This window comes from Panthera uncia, chromosome B1 (assembly GCF_023721935.1).
Source record: "Panthera uncia isolate 11264 chromosome B1, Puncia_PCG_1.0, whole genome shotgun sequence".
In the NCBI taxonomy this organism is placed as follows: Eukaryota; Metazoa; Chordata; class Mammalia; order Carnivora; family Felidae; genus Panthera; species Panthera uncia.
In genome coordinates, this window is record NC_064811.1 from 79,618,884 (window position 1) to 79,638,697 (window position 19,814).

General features: G+C 34.0%; 1 protein-coding gene across 1 annotated transcript in view; it reads right to left on the bottom strand.

Annotated features, from left to right (window-relative positions):
• Nucleotides 1-19,814, bottom strand: part of STPG2 (sperm tail PG-rich repeat containing 2) — a 594,553-nt gene that overhangs the window by 111,340 nt on the left and 463,399 nt on the right. The window lies entirely within an intron of this gene.

Sequence of the window (19,814 nt, forward strand, 5' to 3'; positions counted from 1 at the left end):
GCTGGGATTATCTAGAAGAAAAACTAATGTTGATGATGAGGGGGGTGGGGGAAACTGTTAAAGAGATGTCTTTGAGTGAGAGGAATCCTGATCTAGCACACACTGAAGGAGGAGGCCTTAGGTGGTCCAGGAAACAGTCCAGGAAACTGTCACAAGCACTTCCAAATGTGCAAGTGGAGAAAGTGTGCAGATCATAGTATTTAGCCTTTATATGTAGTAACAGAGAAAATAGTCTTTTGAAAGTCAAAAATGAGTCAAGGACGATTCAGTCACATAAATCAGAGCAAATTTAAGATCTGAACAAAGCTGTCCATTTTAAGATTTTTTAAAAACGGAAAATAATTTGCATACGTAAACTATTTAAACAGATTATAATAGGGAAAAAAGAAAAGAAAGAAAAGGTTTGAAGTGGAGAGAAGCAAAAGATAAAACAAACAAAGAATGAAACATCATATGCAAAATAACACAAAGAATTTACATGAAACAGAATCCAAGGACTCAACACCTATTCTCAAGAATATTCGGAGAGATAGAAGAATTTAGAGAAATTAGGAGCTGAAATGGATCACACAGATAATAGGAAAGAAAACAAAATGAGTTGAAACATAAGATTTCACAGCTAAGGACAATAATTGAGAGGCAAAATATTCAAATGGAATGTACAGATTAGAAATAGCAAGAATCAGAATAAACATGATAAAAAGTCAAATAAGTGATAAAAAGAGAATAATGGAGGCAATTATAAGAAATTAAGAGAAAATAGAAACAGATATTAAAGATTCACATTGCGAGATGATGGTAAGTGGGCACACTGACATGATCAAATATGTGAAAATTATTTATCAGAAATCTGGCAAATGGAATAAAAAAACTTAAGAAATATAATACAATCACAGTCTCTGACATGAAGGAAGAAAATAATCTAAAGATATTACACTATAGATCAGAAAGAACTTTAACAGAAGATTAACAAATGACACAGATTCTGGTTAAACTGTTCTGTGTCCATGATAAAGAATTACTTAGATCGAGGCAGAAAATGCAAGTCAATTTCTTCAAGAAGAAAAAAATAAGCTCGCCTCAAATTTCATCAATTAACAATAAATGCCAGAATACAGAGGAACAGTGTCTTCAAATTTCTGATGAGAAAAAAAAAATGTACGAGTGAAGATCAGAAAGTTACCTTTGGATCTAAAGGCAAATGTCAAACATTCACATAAATGAGACAACACATGTTGAGTGCCCATGAGTTCAAGGATGGTTAAAAAATTATTCAGTATTCAAATCCAGATAACCAAAAGATGACTCAAAAACTGAGAATTCAAAAACAGTTTTTTAATGATATGAACGTGGTTAGTAAAGGGATGATGGTAAATATTGAATTCTTTTAGGGAACTAGGAAAACCATCTAGAAAAATTAGGGTTGCAGGAAAGTCTATAATATAAACCCTGAAAAAGTAAACTAGATCTAGCAACAGAATAAGTGTAAGGAATGGTAAAATGTGTAACTTTAACTTATAGAGCAGGGGGTCACTACATGCAGATTAAATTGAAACACAATTAAAAACATTTCTTTAATGGCTATTTTCTCCCCACTCTACAATCGATAGTAGAGACCATGTCTATTTTACTCCCAAGTGTGAACGGCCCCCTCTCCCCTGCCATTGATGCTTAAAGTCTAGATCCAAGAATTCACTGAAGACAGAAAAGTTGTGATAGTTCATTCTATCATTGAATATTCATTTATAGCTGAAATAATTATTTATAAGGAGATGTTCTTATATACTATTTGGTTACCGAGGGGATAATTCAATTATAAAAGGATTATAAATAGTCTATTCTATTGTTTTATTTGTATATATATTTTTTTACTGAAAATGATGTGATTTTTAATTTATAGATAAAAGACTCTCTGAATGATACTCAGAAAGTTTTACAAGTTTAATTTTAAAATAGATTTGAATTCACAACAGGTCTTAACACACAATGATTTCAATAGATCAGTCACGCCAGAGCACAATGTGGATGACAATTACATGATGACTCCTTAATAGTCCAAGGGGATAAAGACCTTTTTCAAATGTGGGGAAAAATGAATCTTTTTATAGTATTAACCCCTGAAAGCTATTCTCTTTTATTGACTACACTAGTAATGTCAGTTTCATATACTTTTACTTTATAAAGAACTCCCAGAGGAAGAAATTTCTGGAGGTTTTCCCAGATATATACAGCTACGTTTTCTGTTGTGCTTGTAACATCTGCAAAGTATGGCACATCCAGATCCAGATTCTTATGATCATGGGGTTTCATAATTGCTTCCTCCATATTCTTTTTGAGGTAGGTCAAATTCATAACCACTCCTGTAACAGTATTAGTCTTTATAATTGTGCCTTTGGCCATTTGGATTGTTGCATTTCCCAAGCAGTTTCAAGTTTTCTTCCTTACTCAGAGATTTGCTGTGGAGCCAGTGGGTGGGTGGCCCCGAAGAAGACCAGGCGGCACAGTGGCTGCCTGCGGCAACCACATGCCCCACCTCCCCCCTCCTCCTGGCCGAGCTCAGGAGCTCAATGCCTTCTACTAGGAAAGAAGTACTACTACATACAGTACGTAGTTTTCAGGATGAGTAATCAGGTCTCTGAAATGTTAGAATGGCTCACACTAGCTCAAAGAACAACTGTTAAATTTTCAGAATTTCCACCAATGACTTGTTTATAATCAGCCATGGTGGAAGTATTTATGCCACAGAAATAGATGCTACAGCAGGAGTTATAAATAATATATTTATCTTATAATTTAGATTTGTTTGCAATGAGGAGACTCCATATTTTTCAGTAATGCTTACTTTCAAAAAATATTCATTTGAAAACATTTTAGAACAGCAAGAAAAGGGGCGCCTGGGTGGCTCAGTCGGTTGAGCGGCTGACTTCCGCTCAGGTCACGATCTCGCGGTCTGTCAGTTCGAGCCCTGGGTCGGGCTCTGTGCTGACAGCTCGGAGCCTGGAGCCTGTTTCGGATTCTGTGTCTCCCTCTCTCTGACCCTCCCCTGTTCATGCTCTGTCTCTCTCTGTCTCAAAAATAAATAAACGTTAAAAAAAATTTTTTAAAAAGAAAGAACAGCAAGAAAAAAGAAAGGATATTTCAAAGTGTACTGCCTACCTAATCATAATTATTGAATATATAATATCCTTGTGTATTTTTATAAGATTTTGGTATGCATGTTTTTGAAAATTAAAATGCAACTTATAATTCTATTTTCCATACCGTACACTGTAATATAAGTATCTCCCATGTTTAGGTATTCAATAAACAACATTTTAATAAACTAATCCATGATATGTAATTATCTTGAATTTATTGAATATTTACATATTTTCAAAATATTCACAATTACACAAAAATTATATGAGGGATGTTTCTGTGCACTTTTCCCTTACTTTCTGGTTACTTTCTTAAATGTATCCTAGAATTTGGATTATATAGGAAAAGAATATTAACTTCTTCAAGACTCTTTAATAAATATAACTAAAACCTATCTACAGCTTATATTCAGTGGATTCTGATTTTTATACCAAAACCATACTTTGGCATTTTTTAAATATAATTTATTGTCAAACTGGCTTCCATACAACACCCAATACTCATCCCAACAAGTGCCCTCCTCAATGCCTATCACCCACTTTCTGCTCTCCCTCACCCCCATCAACCCTCAGTTTGTTCAATGTATTTGAGTCTCTTATGGTTTGCCTCCCTCCCTCTCTGTAACTAATTTTTCTCCTTCCCTTCCCCCATGGTCTTCTGTTACGTTTTTCAAGATCCACATATGAGTGAACACATACGGTATCTGTCTTTTTCTGACTGACTTGTTTCACTTAGCATAATACCTTCCAGTTCCATCCATGTTGCTGCAAATGGCCAGGTATCATTCTTTCTCATACTTCAGCATTTTTAGACCTTGGCAAGTTTATAGAATTTGGGGAGGGGAAAGAATTTGGGGAAAAACGAACATCATTAAAAAATAATGAAAAAAATTTTAAAAGCACCCATGACAATAATGTTTAGCAAACAAAATCTCCTATAGGTTTTAAGTTCTAAGCTATGTTCCATATAACCAATTATTATATCCAGTAGAAAAAATAGTTTCTTTGTTAAACTTTTTACTCTCTAGGAACTTAAAGTCTGAGTGTTATTTTTATCAACCTATACTGCCATTTGAAAAATAGGAAAACAGCCAACATCATATACAATGCAGCAGATTAGAAATGAAAGGGCTTATATGAAATATCTTAGGGGACTGTTAAAATGAACAGAAAGCAAAACAAAAAAAAAAGAAAGAAAAAAGGAAAAAAATGTGTTTGAATTTTTAGCTAGAGAAAAATCCTTTTGCTTTACTAATACAGATATCCCCCAATTTATGATGGGATCATTATGTCCCTACAAACCATCATAAGCTGAAAATATTGTAAGTCAAAAATGCATTTAATACATTTAACCTACCAAACATTATGGCTTAGGCTCGCCTGCTAAAACGTGCTCAGATCACTTACATTAACCTATAGTTTGGCAAAGTCACGTAACACAAAGCCTGTTTTATAATAAAGTGTTGACTATCTCATGTAATTTAGTGACTACTGCACTGAAAATGAAACACATAATGGTTGTATGGTAAAAAATGGTTGTAAGTATATCAGTTATTTACCCTCAGGATTGCGTGGCTGGCTGGGAGCTGTGGCTGCTGCCACTGTCTGGCATCATGAAGCATCCTACCGCATATTACTAGCTTAGGAAATGTCCAAAATCAAAGTAAGAAGTATGGTTTTTACTGAATGCACATCATTTTCACACTACTATGAAGTCCAAAAATCCTAAGCCCAGCCATCTTAAGTTGGGGACTAGCTGTAGTCAAATGCCAAAAGAAAAACCTATTATGTCCCATGGACTATCCAATGGCAACTGTAATATAATGTGTTTTGCTTTTCACAATTCTGAAAGGAAATTATTGTCACCATGTTAAAACAAGGCAAGTCCAATGTTCATAGGAATTACGCTTGCCCTTTTTTAACAGAGCTAAAAACAAGTCTGAAGCCCAAGCACAAAAGGTCAGTCACAGATGGTAATATATTACAGAGGTATTTCTTCATTTAAGTAATCTGAGTTGGATCTTCAGCCTACAATAGCTAATCAAGTAAGACTATACTAAAGTACCAATCCAACCAGATTTCAAAGCATTTACTCAGGATGGACCCAAAGACATGAAAAGGGCCTAAAACTTTCTTCTTCTTTTTACTTTTGGTTTGTCACTCTTTGCAATATCCTTGGGAGTATTTTAAATGACTCACCTCCCCTCAAGCAGCATTTTTCCTGCTTTTAAAATGATTAATCTCAGGTGCTTTTTGCTCACGATATATCACCCCTACAATGAACAGCATCAGCAAATATGTAATCTTCAAGACACTTAATTTATCTAATTGAGAAAATGAAAATAGAAGTTGAAAATAGTGGAAGAGATAAGTTCTGCGGATAATGGTTACTGAAATGATAGTAGTTAAAAAGAAAGGACAATTACAACAACAACAGCAACAAAAAAAAAATGAAGAAGAGAGTTTCAGGTACAAAGGGGTGTAGGTTGAGAAAACCAGGTTTTACCAGTTACATGCTAAAAAATGAAAAGATCCTGGATTCTCGATGGCATTATTTCAATAACTGTGCATTGAAACTGTGCACTGATATTATTCTAATAATGAGTTATCTGTTATGAATATGCAATTTCAGCAACTAGTCTATAAGAATGGTGCATGTTTTTAATAATCCACCTTACCTTTCTTATTTCTCATTTCTAAATGTAAAAATAACCTGAATACGGTTCAGTTCTACTGTATTGTGCAACTCCAGGGGGCATGCTGTATTTTAACCAAATGGGGCCCCTAAAGTCATGCAATGGGCAGTCCTACCTTAGATATTTATGTTCATTTTGAAGAAGCTTTTTATAGAAAGTTGATTAGCTACTATTTTTATAGATGTTTTCCCCTTACTATCACTATTAGCAATAATACGCTCTTAAGGCCATATGTTCAACAAAGCAAATAAAATATTTCTTAGCAACTGAAATATATATGTTCTTCTGTATAGAGTGCTCATTCATTCAACAGATTTTTTTTTAATCTCTAGTATGTTCCACACAATCAGATTACAAAAATGAATAAGACACTCTCATGGTCTTCAAGAAACATCTTAATTTGAGGCTATCAAACTTCAAATCATATAACTGACTTGCCTTTTCTGATTATATGCTCCCCAAACCATCTTTCAATTTTTGTAATGTAGTTTCTCACATGGCACCTAGGAAGAAAATGTGCTTACTATGAGACTTAAGTACCTGGTCTCCTAGATACCTGTATTTCTTATTATAAATTTATACTGGCATCTTAGTTATAATTAGGTTTCCCATGTAGCTTCCTTTATGTAGTACTTTAAGTAATTATAGGTCTTATTGTAAATTGATATTTGAATTTTATATCTTTCTGCTGAGCTTGGTTAACATGACCCTGTCCATGAATTTTATCTGCCATGGGATGGGCATACTAGAAAATAAAATTTCTGAAATAAAATAGCTTGTGGGTAATGTTAAATTTACTAATGCCACATTTTAAAACCTCTTGGGAGTGGGGACACTGAGTAGCTCAGTTGGTTAGGTGTCCGACTTTGGCTCAGGTCATGATCTCATGGTTTGTGAGTTCAAGCCCCACGATGGGCTGTGTAGTGACAGCTCAGAACCTGGAGCCTGCTTCGGATTCTGTGTGTGTGTCTCTCTCTGTCCCTCCCCCACTCATGCTCTCAAAATAAATAAACAGTCTCTCAAAAATAAATAAACAGTAAAAGAAAAATTAAAAAAAATAAAGTGCAAGAAATAAAAATAAGGAGGTAAGATAAAAAAGTAGAAATGACAAAATTAATGGACAGATTTCAAGGCAGGAGGCATTAAATTAAAAATTATACTTCATTTTTATAAAATATGAAATCAACAAAAATAAAATATACTAAAGTAGAGTGGCCTAACAATAGTGTTTCAAAATATATGCAGCAGGAAAAAAAAAAGTTAGAAATGCAAGAAGAAATGTAAGAGTCTGCTTTCATTAATTGGAGATCACATTATCTCCCCAAACTGGGCAGAAATTAAAATACATTTGGAAAGAAATTGATGGTATCAGTTAAGAAAGTTAATTAGCATATAGTCTTTGTACATTAAGAGATAGTGAAAGGAAATTTTGACTAAATCGAATGGACTATCACAATAAATTAATATAATCGATGGCTTCCTTATATTGTTAACATACATATACACTCACAGCAGGGCCTTGGGACTGGGGAGAGGAGAAGGGAGATGATTATCTAGAAAAGAGAGGGAGGAGAAGATTGAAAAGTAGGGATGGAGATAGAAAAAAATAAGCTTTATCTTTAACAAACAGGGAAAAAATACATTATTTATAGACAACCTCTGAAAATTCATTAAAGTTAACAATACGTTAGGAAATACACATAAAAATCCAGATAATTTGTAAATAAAATGGAGCAATCATGTAGGCCATATGTTTAACTGTATTGAAAGAAGTTTATGAATTAACAACCAAAATGAGTGATGTGATCATGAGACACTATGAAACACCAGAAGAAAACTTTAAGAACAGACAAGAATAAAATATTTGTAAATGCATAACAAGAAAATAGGTAATATCAAAAATATACACATAATGGCTTTGAGTCAACTGGAAAAAAATTACACATTGGAAAATTGGGAAAAGTATATAAAGGGCATTTTTTTGCTTGTTTTATTTTTTATTGAAATTCCAGTTAGTCAATATAAAGTGTTATATTAATTTCAGGAGAATTCAGTGATTCATCACTTACATATAACACCTGGTGCTCATCACAAGTGCCCTCCTTAATTCCCATCACCTATTTATCCCACACACCCCCTCCCCTGCAGCAACCTTCAGTTTGTTGTCTATAGTTAAGAGTTTGCTTTACGGTTGCCTCTTTCTTTCCTCTGCATGTTCATTTGTTTTGTTTCTCAAATTCCGCATATGAATGAAATCATATGATATTTGTCTTTCTTTGACTGACTTATTTTGCTTGGCATAATAGTCTCTAGCTCCATCCATGTCCTTGCAAATAGCAAGAGTTCATTCTTTTTTTTATGGCTGAGTAATTTTCTTTTGTGTATATATATATACACATATACACATACATATATACATACATATATATACATACATATACATATATACATATATATACATACACATATATATACACAAAAGAAAATTACTCAGCCATAAATATATATATATACATATACATGTATATGTATATGTATGTATATGTATATGTATATGTATATGTATATGTATATGTATATGTATATATCACCACTTCTTTACCTATTCATCTGTGAATGGACATCTGGTCTCTTTCCACAATTTGTCTATTGTTGATGATGATGCTATAAACATCAGAATGCATGTGCCCCTTCAAATCATTGTTTGTATCCTTTGGATAAATACCTACCAGTGCAATTGCTGGGTTGTAGGGTAGTTTTATTTTTAACTTTTTGAGGAACCTCCATTCTATTTTCCAGAGGGGCTGCACCAGCTTGCATTGCCAACAATAGTGTAAGAGGGTTCCCCTTTTTCCGCACTCTCACCAACATCTGTTGTTTCCTGAGTTGTTAATTTCAGCTATTCTGACAGGTGTGAGGTGGTATATCATTGTAGTTTAGATTTGCATTTCCTTGATGATGAGTGATGTTGATCATCTTTTCATGTATCTGTTAGCCATCTGTAAATCTTCTTTGAAAAATGTCTGTTCATGTCTTCCACCCACTTTTTAACTGGGTTATTTGGTTTGGGGATTCTTTATAGATTTTAGAAACTAACTCTTTGTCAGATATGTCATTTGCAGATATCTTCTCTCATTGTGAAGGCTGCCTTTTAGTTTTGTTGATTGTTTCCTTCCTGTGTAGAAACTTTTTATCCTAAAGAAGCCCCAAGAGTTCATTTTTGCTTTTGTTTCCTGTGACTCCAGAGATGTATCCAGTAAGAAGTTGCTACAGCTGATGTCAAAGAGGTTGGTGCCTGTGTTCTCCTCCAGGATTTTGATGGTTTCCTGTCTCACATTTAGGTCTTTCACCGATTTTTGTGGATGGTATAAGAAAGTGGCCCAGTTTCATTCTTTTGCATGTTGCTATCCAGTTTTCCCAATACCATTTGTTGAAGAGACTATATATTTTTTCCATTGGATATTCTTCCTTAGTTTACCATGTATATAGCTTTGGGTCCATTTCTAGATTTTCTATTCTGTTCCATTGATCTATGTGTCTGTTTTTGTGCCAGTACCATTCTGTCTTATCACTATAACTTAAAGTCCAGAATTGTGATCTCTCTGCTTTGTTTTTCTTTTTCAAGATTTCTTTGGCTATTTGGGGTCCTTTGTGGTTTTGTACAATTTTTAGAATTGTTTCTTCTAGCTCTATTTAAAATGCTGGTGATATTTTGGTAGGGATAGCATTAAATGTGTAGGTTGCTTTAGGTAGTATAGACATTTTAACAATATTTGTTCTTCCAATCTGTGAGCATGGGATGTCTTTCCATTTCTTTGTGTCATCTTCAATTTCTTTCATCAGTATTCTATAGTTTTTAGAGAACAGATCTTTTAGCTCTTTGGTTAGGTTTATTCCTGGGTATCTTAGGTTTTTTGGTGCAATTATAAATGGGATTGATTCCTTGATTTCTCTTTCTGCCTCTTCATTATTAGTATATAGAAATGCAACAGATTTCTGTATGTTGATTTTGTATCCTGTGACTTTATTGAATTCGTGTATCAGTCCTAGGAATTTTTTGGTGGAGTCTTTCAGGTCTTCTACATAGAGTATCATGTCACCTGTAAATAGTGAACGTTTGACTTTTTCCTTTCTGATTTGGTTGCCTTTTATTTCTTTTTGTTGTCTGATTGCTGAGGTTAGGACTTCCAGTGCCATGTTGAACAACATTGGTGAGAGTGGACATCCTTGTCTTGCTCCCGATTGTACAGGGAAAGATCTGTTTTTCCCCATTGAGGGTAATATTAGCTGTGGGTCTTTCATATACAGTCTTTATAATGTTGATGTATGTTCCCTCTATCCCTACTTTGTTATGGGTTTTTATCAAGAAAGGATGCTGTATTTTGTCAAACACTTTTTCTGAATCTATTGAGAGGATCATATGATTCTTATCCTTTCTTTTACTAATGTGGTTTTATAAAAAGCATTCTTGAAAAAAGAAATACAAATGACTAACAGACATGCAAATAGATACTCAACTTCACTAGTAATTATGGAAATACTAAACAAAAAATTTTTAAAAGGTACCATATTTTTCTCATATTTTGAAATCCTCAATAGATTGATACTTCATAGTGATTGGATGTGGCAAAACTTGTAAAATACTAAACCATTTACAGAAAATAATTTGGTTGTATCTAACAAAAACTGCAAATATGCATATCTAACCCAGTAATGCCATTTCTAGTTATCTTATAAACACAATATTCATGGTTCACAAAGCATCATTTATAATTGTACACACACACACACACACACACACACACACATCTATACATCTAACCTATACATCTAATAATAGGCTAATGACTAAATTCACTACACTATAATTATACTATTCTATAAATGAACCAGAATAAGGAAGTTATTTATCTACCAGTATATCTATCCAGATTTAGTCATAAAAAGAATCCTAAAAATATTAAGCAAAGAAAGCATGTTCCTAAAACATATCAAATATGGTATTTCTTTTAAACTAACTACACATATTTCTGTTTTCTGCCAGGATGGAATGGCATATAGCTCATCAAAACTTCCACAGAAAACAACCAAGAAAGGCAGATAATTTAATAAAGAGCTGCTGAGACACCAAAGTCTTGATGACACAATATACTAAGACAAAGAAGTCAAATGAAGTGACACCAACTTTCTCCTCACTTCTTTTTCCTTTCAAAGCATTTGCTCATTCTTAGTGCAAAGAGGCTTAGAAGCCAGGCAGCAGAGAGCTGCTAAGAGGCCAGGAGCCAGACAGCTTTCAGCAGTATCAAAGAGCTGAAGAAAAAATAGAAGGTGGGGCTAGAAAGGTAGCCAGTGCTTGAAGAGCCAAAATTCCTGAAAGAACAGAGGCACAGAAGTTTAGCCCAATGTTTGACAGTTTTGTTCTGTGGCAATTAATAAATTTGAAAGCTGTTGAGAAAAGTGAATTCTGAGCTAAACAGAAAGGCGCTGTAACCCAGAGAAGGGTTTTAGCTGTTTCAAATTCTAAGGGCGAGCAAGATTTCAGGATCAGCAAGAGAAGGAGACTTAGAAAAGACTTGTTCTCAATTAAATTCTGTGGAAATGTAAGAGTGAGTGTGGACCAAATATAGCCTTATATTTACAAAGATTGCAAACTCACCTCAAGACAGCTTAGTCACTGATCTGGTTGAGGTAATCTGCCCTACTTTACTGACTGAATTAAGATAGAGTGAGTTTTCTCTGGAGAAAGGACATTTTTATCCAGAGACTCTACAAACTTTTATGTGCAAATCTGGCATTAATCAAAAGTTACTAGGTAGGTCAAGAAGTGGGATCAATAGAAAAAAAGATACAATAAAGACAGACTTGCAGCTGATCAGGACATGGAGGTTATCAGACAGAAACTTTGAAATAAAGATGCTGCATATGTTCAATAAAAAAATGACAAGATGGAGAATTTTAGCAGAAAAATAGAAACTATAAAATAGGCAGAATATTTTTAAGTAATTCATGGGTCAAAAAAATCACAATGCGTATTAGATAACACTTTAAATTGAATAATAAAAATACAACATATCAATAAAAGATTAACTCAGTATTATTGTGTTATTCTAAATAGTTCAGTTTCCCATTTTATTAACTTCTATTTTTCATTTATCAAGTATTTATATTCTAAATATTTTAAAAATTAATATCATATTTTATAGCCTATTAATAAATTATTTACTTCAGATAATATTGGGTTTACAAGAAAGTAAGAAGATTTACAGAAAGTCCTTCTGATATATTTGCAATATCGTATTATTACTCACAACCCCTTCTGATTAGCTGTCTTTTCCTAAATAACCAGTGAGGAGTTTTGTTATTTAAATTAACAAAGGGTTTTAGTAGAAAAAAGTTCAGTAAGTATAATTTGACTACATGAAGGATATGAAGCTAAAAGAAATCCACCAATTAATTCCAATTCATGAGAAAATTTTAAGAAGCTTCAGATGCAAATTTACATAATACAGAAGTTTCCATTTATGTTTTAAGAAGAAACTTTATTCCTCTTTATGAGCTTTAGACATCCAATCCATAAAAATTAGAATTGATGCACTAAATTTTAATTAGTTTCCAAAAAATCTGAGAAGAAATTGTAATAGTGTCCTTCCTTAAAATAAACTGTAACAGTGAAGTTTCATTAGCATGTTGTTAAGGGAATCATAGAGAGTTTCCAAATGAGAAAGAAAAGTGTGATAAAGAATAACTTAATGAGGATTTGTGTCATACAATATGAAAAAACAAAACACTAAAAACAAAGCCTTATTTAAGTGTTAACACTAGAAAGTTCTCATACTATTTGATTTTAAATCAAGATAAATCTGTACTTTTAACATTATGTAATATAAGGCCAAATAAAATATAAAATGCTACCATTGTTTTCCCTACTTTTGCTACATATTACACAGATGAAAGAAGGCATTTACTTTGAAGAGGGAAAATGGTAGTTTGTGCTTTAGAATTATAAATAACAACATAGTGTAGCCCAGGTATAAATGCTATCTGACTGAAAATTTAAGAAAGTTGAAACCTTAGCAATAGCTTTACAAAGAACATTAAGTATCTACTAAGAACAAAGCACTCTGCTAAGCCCTATAAAGAACACAAAGTAGAAGTATTGTAGTTACCAGAGTAAGCTGAGAAACTTGTCAGGGTCAAAATTGCATCTGTAGCACTAAATTATACATGCGTATAGAGAAACTATTGATACTAGAATCCTTTACCATAAGCTATTTAAAATATTTCAGGCAACAACAATATTTCATTGTCTCTTTCAGTATTGGAACCACAAAGACTGAAAGGAGTAAAGTGTGAAACATGAGTTTAACTTCTAATAATCTGTGTCCTAGCATGTAGGTATCTGCCAATCATTGATTCATTCTACATGTATTGTTCACCTTCCACACATCATAGACATAATGCCGGGGGCAGGGAGTCTAGAAACTCTACAATGCAGAGGCAGAGACAGATAAACACAACGAGCAAACACAACCAATTATCTCCTGCCCTCTGTACACACACATCCATATATACACACAAAGAGTCATTATTATCAAACGAGAAAAGTATTATGGCCAAGATAAGGAAAGAGTATTACTCTATTATGAGAACCCTAGGAAAGAACAGGCTTTTGATCAATGTTCAGATCTAAACAGAATCTAGTAAGTTGCAGGTCAGTGCAATCGGGTCAGTTGTCACACTGCAACAACTAGTGAAGCCAGTAAAGTGGATAACTTTAAAAAGTTATATACTTTTTTAAATATCAGAGTACTGAGGAAGCTATTAAGAGTATAAAGGCTAAAAATACCAAAGGGATGAACCTTTCCTCAACAGATAATCACCATCTTTTCTTCTCTAGGGGCATTTGATTTTGGGTGTGGTCTGAGGATCAGTGCAGGATCACAGAAAGTGACTTCACTGGAATAAGGAGACACCAGAAGAATATTTGGTGAGCATAAAGAGCCAGTGTGATTGTTGGAAACTAGATAAACTACAGGCAAGTGTGGGGAATAAGCTTCGGAATTCCCTGAGCTTGCACTGGTGGGTTAACACGGCATAAAGAAATAGAAAGCCACAGCATGTATGCATCTAAGATTAGGTAAAACAGATTAGGTAAACAGGACAAAGGCCCCAGTATAGCACAAAAATATAGGAATAGAAAAGTCTCAGAATGAAAGCATCAAAAATGAGGTAAAAAGATTAGGTATTCAGGGCAGAACCCCCCCCCCCCCAAAAAAAAAAAAAAAACACAACTTAGTACAATAGCAGAAAGCTGCTTTCACAGGAAGGAAGGACCAAAATAGGTAAACAGGTAAACAGGGCTATGGACCACAGCAGGGTGAAGTTGCCCAGAGAGGAGCTAATTAGCTAAAGAAAGATGCCTTGTTGGCCCTGAGATAGCATGCTCTGTCTGTCTTGTCCTGTAGGCTAGCTAAGACAAACAGACTTGGTGCCTCATGCTTGCAGTAAACAACCAGCTGCCTAGCACTCGGACTTTGTTTTATATTGACCCAAATCCCTAACACCGCATATCTTTGAAACCCCCTTTCCATTACACCCATGAGTTAATGTTCCTGGATTCATTGTCTCTTTGTTCATGTCCATCAGGCTTGTAAGCCTTCTGATCCTAATAAAAATGGAGCAAGGACCCTTACTCAGGGCTCTTGTCTCCTCCCGGACATTAGCTTCTCTTGCATTTCAATCCTGTGTCCACTATCTTGCTCGACAAGAGAGAACTCCAGACCCCGAGTCTATGACAGACAAGTGGTTAGTTTTCCACATCAAATTTATTTGGGTAAATGGACAAGGATGGCACTGGACCTGAAGGGAAGAGTGAAATCTTTCCATCTTGCTATAGTTGTGAGGCAAATACTGAGAACTGTGGAATGCATCACATACACATCTGACATATTTTGAAACTTTCTGGGGCAAAGCATGAAAGCTAAAACTCCCTCAGTCTTTCAAAGCTAAGGAGACAAAAATCTACCATGCTTTCAATCAAAAGTTCATAAGGGTCATGTCCAGGGAAATGGGCTGAACCAACGGTGAACTGAATCTTAACTAAAATTGCAACCCAAACATGATCCTATTCTGTCCTGGGTTGGATTGAAGTGACTAGCCTCTCATGGATAAATCCTTCCTGTTGGCAAATTAACTGTAGAGCTAAAGATTTTACAAATATTTTATACACAAGGTCTGACATACAATAAAAAATTACTTGTCATGCAAGAAGGCAGGAAAATGAGACGACCAATTAGGACAAAAGGTAAGCAATAAAAAACATATGAATAAATGATCCAGATATTGGAATTATCCAAGAAAACCATTAAAATACCAATATGTTATCAACAATTAAGGAAAAGGTTGAAAAATTTGATGGAAAAATGAAAAATTTCTATAAGGAATTAGAATCCACAAAGCAAACATCAAGTTGGTATTTAAAAATTGACCAACCACAAGGTCTGAAACTTCAAGCCCACTAAATGAGGTTAATAGTAAACTGGACAGAGAAGAAGACACAATTCGTAAACTATAAAAGAGGTCAATAAAAAATTTGTAAACCAAAACACGGAAGGCAAAAAAGCATGGAAAGAACAAAATAAAGTGCAAGAGACATAAGGAACACAGTGAAGGTTTAACATACCTGTCACTAGACTCTCCAATAGAGATGACAAGGAGATTGTGGCAAAAGTAATATCTGAACAGATAATGACCAAAGATTTTCCAAAACTGATCAAAGATATCAACACACATATTCAACAATATTAGCTAACTGTAAATAGGATAAATAAAATGAAGAACATAACTAGCCACTAGCTATTGAAATCTGAAGACTAAAATAAATTGTAAAAGCAGTAACAGTAAAACTGATAGCAGACTTATCAATAGAAATGTGGAAGTCAGTAGAAACTATGCTGAGCCCCTAAAGATTAAAAAAAATTCCAAACTAGATTTTAATCCAGTGAAAATATTCTTTAAAGGTAAGGGTGCAATAAAATATTTTCAGACAAATAAAAAATAAAAGAAGTAGCTGCTGAGATAATCGGTTGCAATATACATACATGCATACATACATATACACATATATATACATGTACATGTATATATAAAACACAGGAAGTTTGTCAGGATGAAAGGAAAATGACCCTAGAAGAAAAGATAAAACTAAAGGAAGAAATGAAGAACAGTAGAAATGATGACTATGTTGATACATAGAAAAAAATATTGACTGTTTAAAAGAACAGTATTACTGTGTCTTGTGGACATACATCATAGAAAGAAAAATGTCTGATAACAATAGTTCAAAAGTTAAGAGGGGACTAAATAAAGGTAAAGTGTTGTGTGGTTCTAGCATGGCTTATAAAATGCTAATGCATTAACTTAGATAGACTCTAGGACACTAACTTGGATAGACTCTGGTTGGAACATGCTGTCTTTGAGGTGCTTAAGAAATCCCCAGTTGGAAATCTGTAGCATGAAATGCAATATGCAGTTTTGAAGCACTTGGGGAAGATGTAGACTGGATAAATGTGTTGGGGGTTATCAGTAGCAGCAGCCACTATAGTGACTGGAGGAGAGCTCTAAAGAAAAAGCCTGAGAAGAAGAGAGGAGGAAGGTAAGAAGAGGGAAGATGGGGGAGAGGGGAGGGAAGAGGAAAGGGAAGAAAAAAGAAAAAGGAAAAGAAGGGAAGGGGAAGGAAAAAAGAAGGGACAGATAGAGGAATGGATATGGAGAAGGAAGAGTAAGGCAGGAAGAAGGAAGAATGTCCTCAAGGTTTAAAATATTAATAATGCTATAACTTATTGAGGGCTCATAAATACCAGACATCATAATAGGCCCTTTAATAATTTTTTTTTCAAAAATTTGGTTCTATAGCCCTGTGAGGTAGATATGATTACCATCTCCACTTCAAAGCAAAAACAAAACAAAACATAACAACAACAACAAAAAAAAACAAAAAGCAAAAAACAAAAACAAGCACACAAGCAAACAAAAAACCCGTGAGTTTAAAGAGATTAGGTAATATTTCCAATAATCCAGATATTAAACAGCAAAATAAAAATAGTAAATCTAGATATTTCTGACAGGTTTCATGAAATCAAACACATGCTTTAGTGCCCCTGAGAAGGGCCTCAGGCCCCCAACAAGAGAGCTCTTGGTTTTGTGTGAGAAATTCAAGAGTAAGATATTTGGAGAAAGGGACAAAGATTTATTAAGTATAGAAGTAATAAAGGAGATACTTCATAGACAAAGTAGTGACCTTTCCTCCCACATGGGAAATGGGTCCCTCTTTGCCTCTAATGAAAGGTTTTATAAGTTTTTAAAAACTAGCTAACCATATAGGGAGGGCTTACTCTTTAACTTTGGATTTATCACTTATATTGGGAAGTTAGTTTTTCCATTGTCTTAGGGTTGTGGAATTACCCACAGGGAGCAATTTTAAGAATGTCCAGGCTTTATTACTTTCACTGCTAGGGGGAGTGTGGTCTTGTGGTCTTCCATGAGTCAGATCTCATTACTCTTTTTATGACCTACTGACATTTAGGTTAAAGTTCAGCTTAAAAACCAAAATGACTTTACTTTGGTCAATTTGTCTCCAGAGTCTCCCTTCCCTCCTACCTCATCCGTAGTCTATGTCGCAAAGCTAAGTCAAAGTAGGAAGAGTCCCAACACTGAGGAAGTGGTCACAATTGACCACTGCTGTGAAAACAAAATGACCAAAAAACATAATTGACAATGCTTAAAAACATGTTCTTTGGATTTTGCTTTCAAGAGGTCACTGCTGCTCTTGACAAAAATAGTTGCCACTGAGTGGTAGAAGACAGACTACAGTAGGTGGAGGCATTCATAGAAGGTAGACAGATAAAGACAATAATATATCTGGACTCTGGACCCTTCTCTAGAGGCTGGTCATGAAGAAAGAACAATTGAGAATGGTTAATGTGTCATGGACAGAGGTTTTGTCTTTGTTCCAAATATCCTGGAATCATGAATATGCTGAAGTATGCTGAAGGAAGTGTCAGCAGCTGGAGAGGTTAAAGGAATAGAGAAGGCAGATAACTGAATGAGAGAGTAGTCTGAAGGAACAGGGCAGGGAAGAGACTGATGAAAGTTTGAGAGCCCTGGGGGATTGTGCCAAGAGGAATAAGGTGAAAATTGTCTTCCAATCCAAGGAGGGGTTTTCTTTCCACTAAGAAAGTCAATGCTCAAGAGTCTACAAAGGAAGGAGTTGAAGTTCTTTCTGAGACTTCTATTTTCTTATAAAGGATAAAAAAGTGAGTTGCATTTTATTCGCAATAAAAATATTTTTCATACAGCATATCATTTAGTATGACTTAAACTAAGAGTAAATACAACTCTGAATCATTCATATTTCTCCTTATAATTTTTCATCTTCAAGAGTACAGGCTTTTATAGAATTGAAAATGCTATTTGGATATACTTAAGTAAAAGTTAAAGTTCCAGTTCATTGTGCCAGTTGGTTCAAAAAATTGTAAACCCTTAATTAGTTTGTACTTTATATTCTTTATAACTACCAAAAATTACACATACAATCAAGTGTGAATTTCTTTAAGGGTAACTCCCCTCTCCTTAATGTTTCATTACCTTGTAAGGTCACATTAAGAGACATTACAAATATAATATAATATAATATAATATAATATAATATAATATAATATGTATATAAGTATAATGATATATATAGTTACCTATGTTCATTTTAATCAATGTGTTCTCTTTCATCGGGAAACTAGTGATGAAGCAAGGCTGGGAAAAGTGGTCACTAACTGGAATATCTTATCTGAAAGTTCATAAATGTTATAAATAGAAACTTGAGGATGATTTTCTGAAACATGTATGGGTCTTTAAGACTGAAGTATTAGTGAAATATAACTCTGCAAAATTATCAGGCCTTTGGACAAAATCAAAAATGTATCTGGAACATGATCTCCCTAAGGTGAATGTGAGGCATAACTAATAAGTGTTACGAAGATATACAGTTATAATTAAGTGAACCACAAATCTGTTTTGTTGTGGTGTGGAACACTTTCAGAGATGAAAACCTTTCTTATAGGAATGTGTGTGACCATAAATCATGGCCTTAGTAAATCTATAAGATTGTATTATTATAAGTAGTTATGGATATTACAAGCAAGTCATTTTTCCTTCTGGTTTTTCAGATTTAGGATCCCATATTCAGAAATGTATACCCATTTGGGACACCACATTCTGGAATTTTTAACAAGATAAAAAGTTTCATTTTCATAGAAAGACAGTCTCATTGTAAAGACCACATATCAAGTAAATGAGAAAAGACACATACATGTGTTTGTGGGTGCTTAGAGGGGAAAAGCAGAAAAGGGAATTGAAAGAAGGAACAACTGGAAAATAATCACCCCATAAAAAGTCAACCACTGTCTCTAGAGTAGTAAATTATAAGTTGAGGGAGCAATTTGAAACAGGAAGTTAGGAGAGAATGCACAATTTGTAAAGTTAAAATACTGTAAAGTTGGAGTAAGGAATTTTAAAATAATTTTAATGTATTAAGAAATTTTGGACCTATGCCATATTATTTTTTTCATATACTTCTAAAAAATGTACTGCAATACTCAGTATAAAATTCTCTATGAATTTAGCCTATAGTTATATGTCAGGAAGTACTTTTCTTTCCTTTACAGAGGCAAACTTTACATATAAATATAATACTTTATATACATGAAATATTACACATATGTGTATGTATATGCATATGTATGTATATATGTATATATGCATGTATTTATGTATACAGGGGATACATATATATGTGTATATATATATAAATACATACATATATAGGTATATAGTTTTTGTTGAAATCTAACTTTAAAACTTACATTGAGTTGCAACTACGTGGATGGAGCTGGAGGATATTATGCTAAGTGAAGTTAGTGAGTCAGAG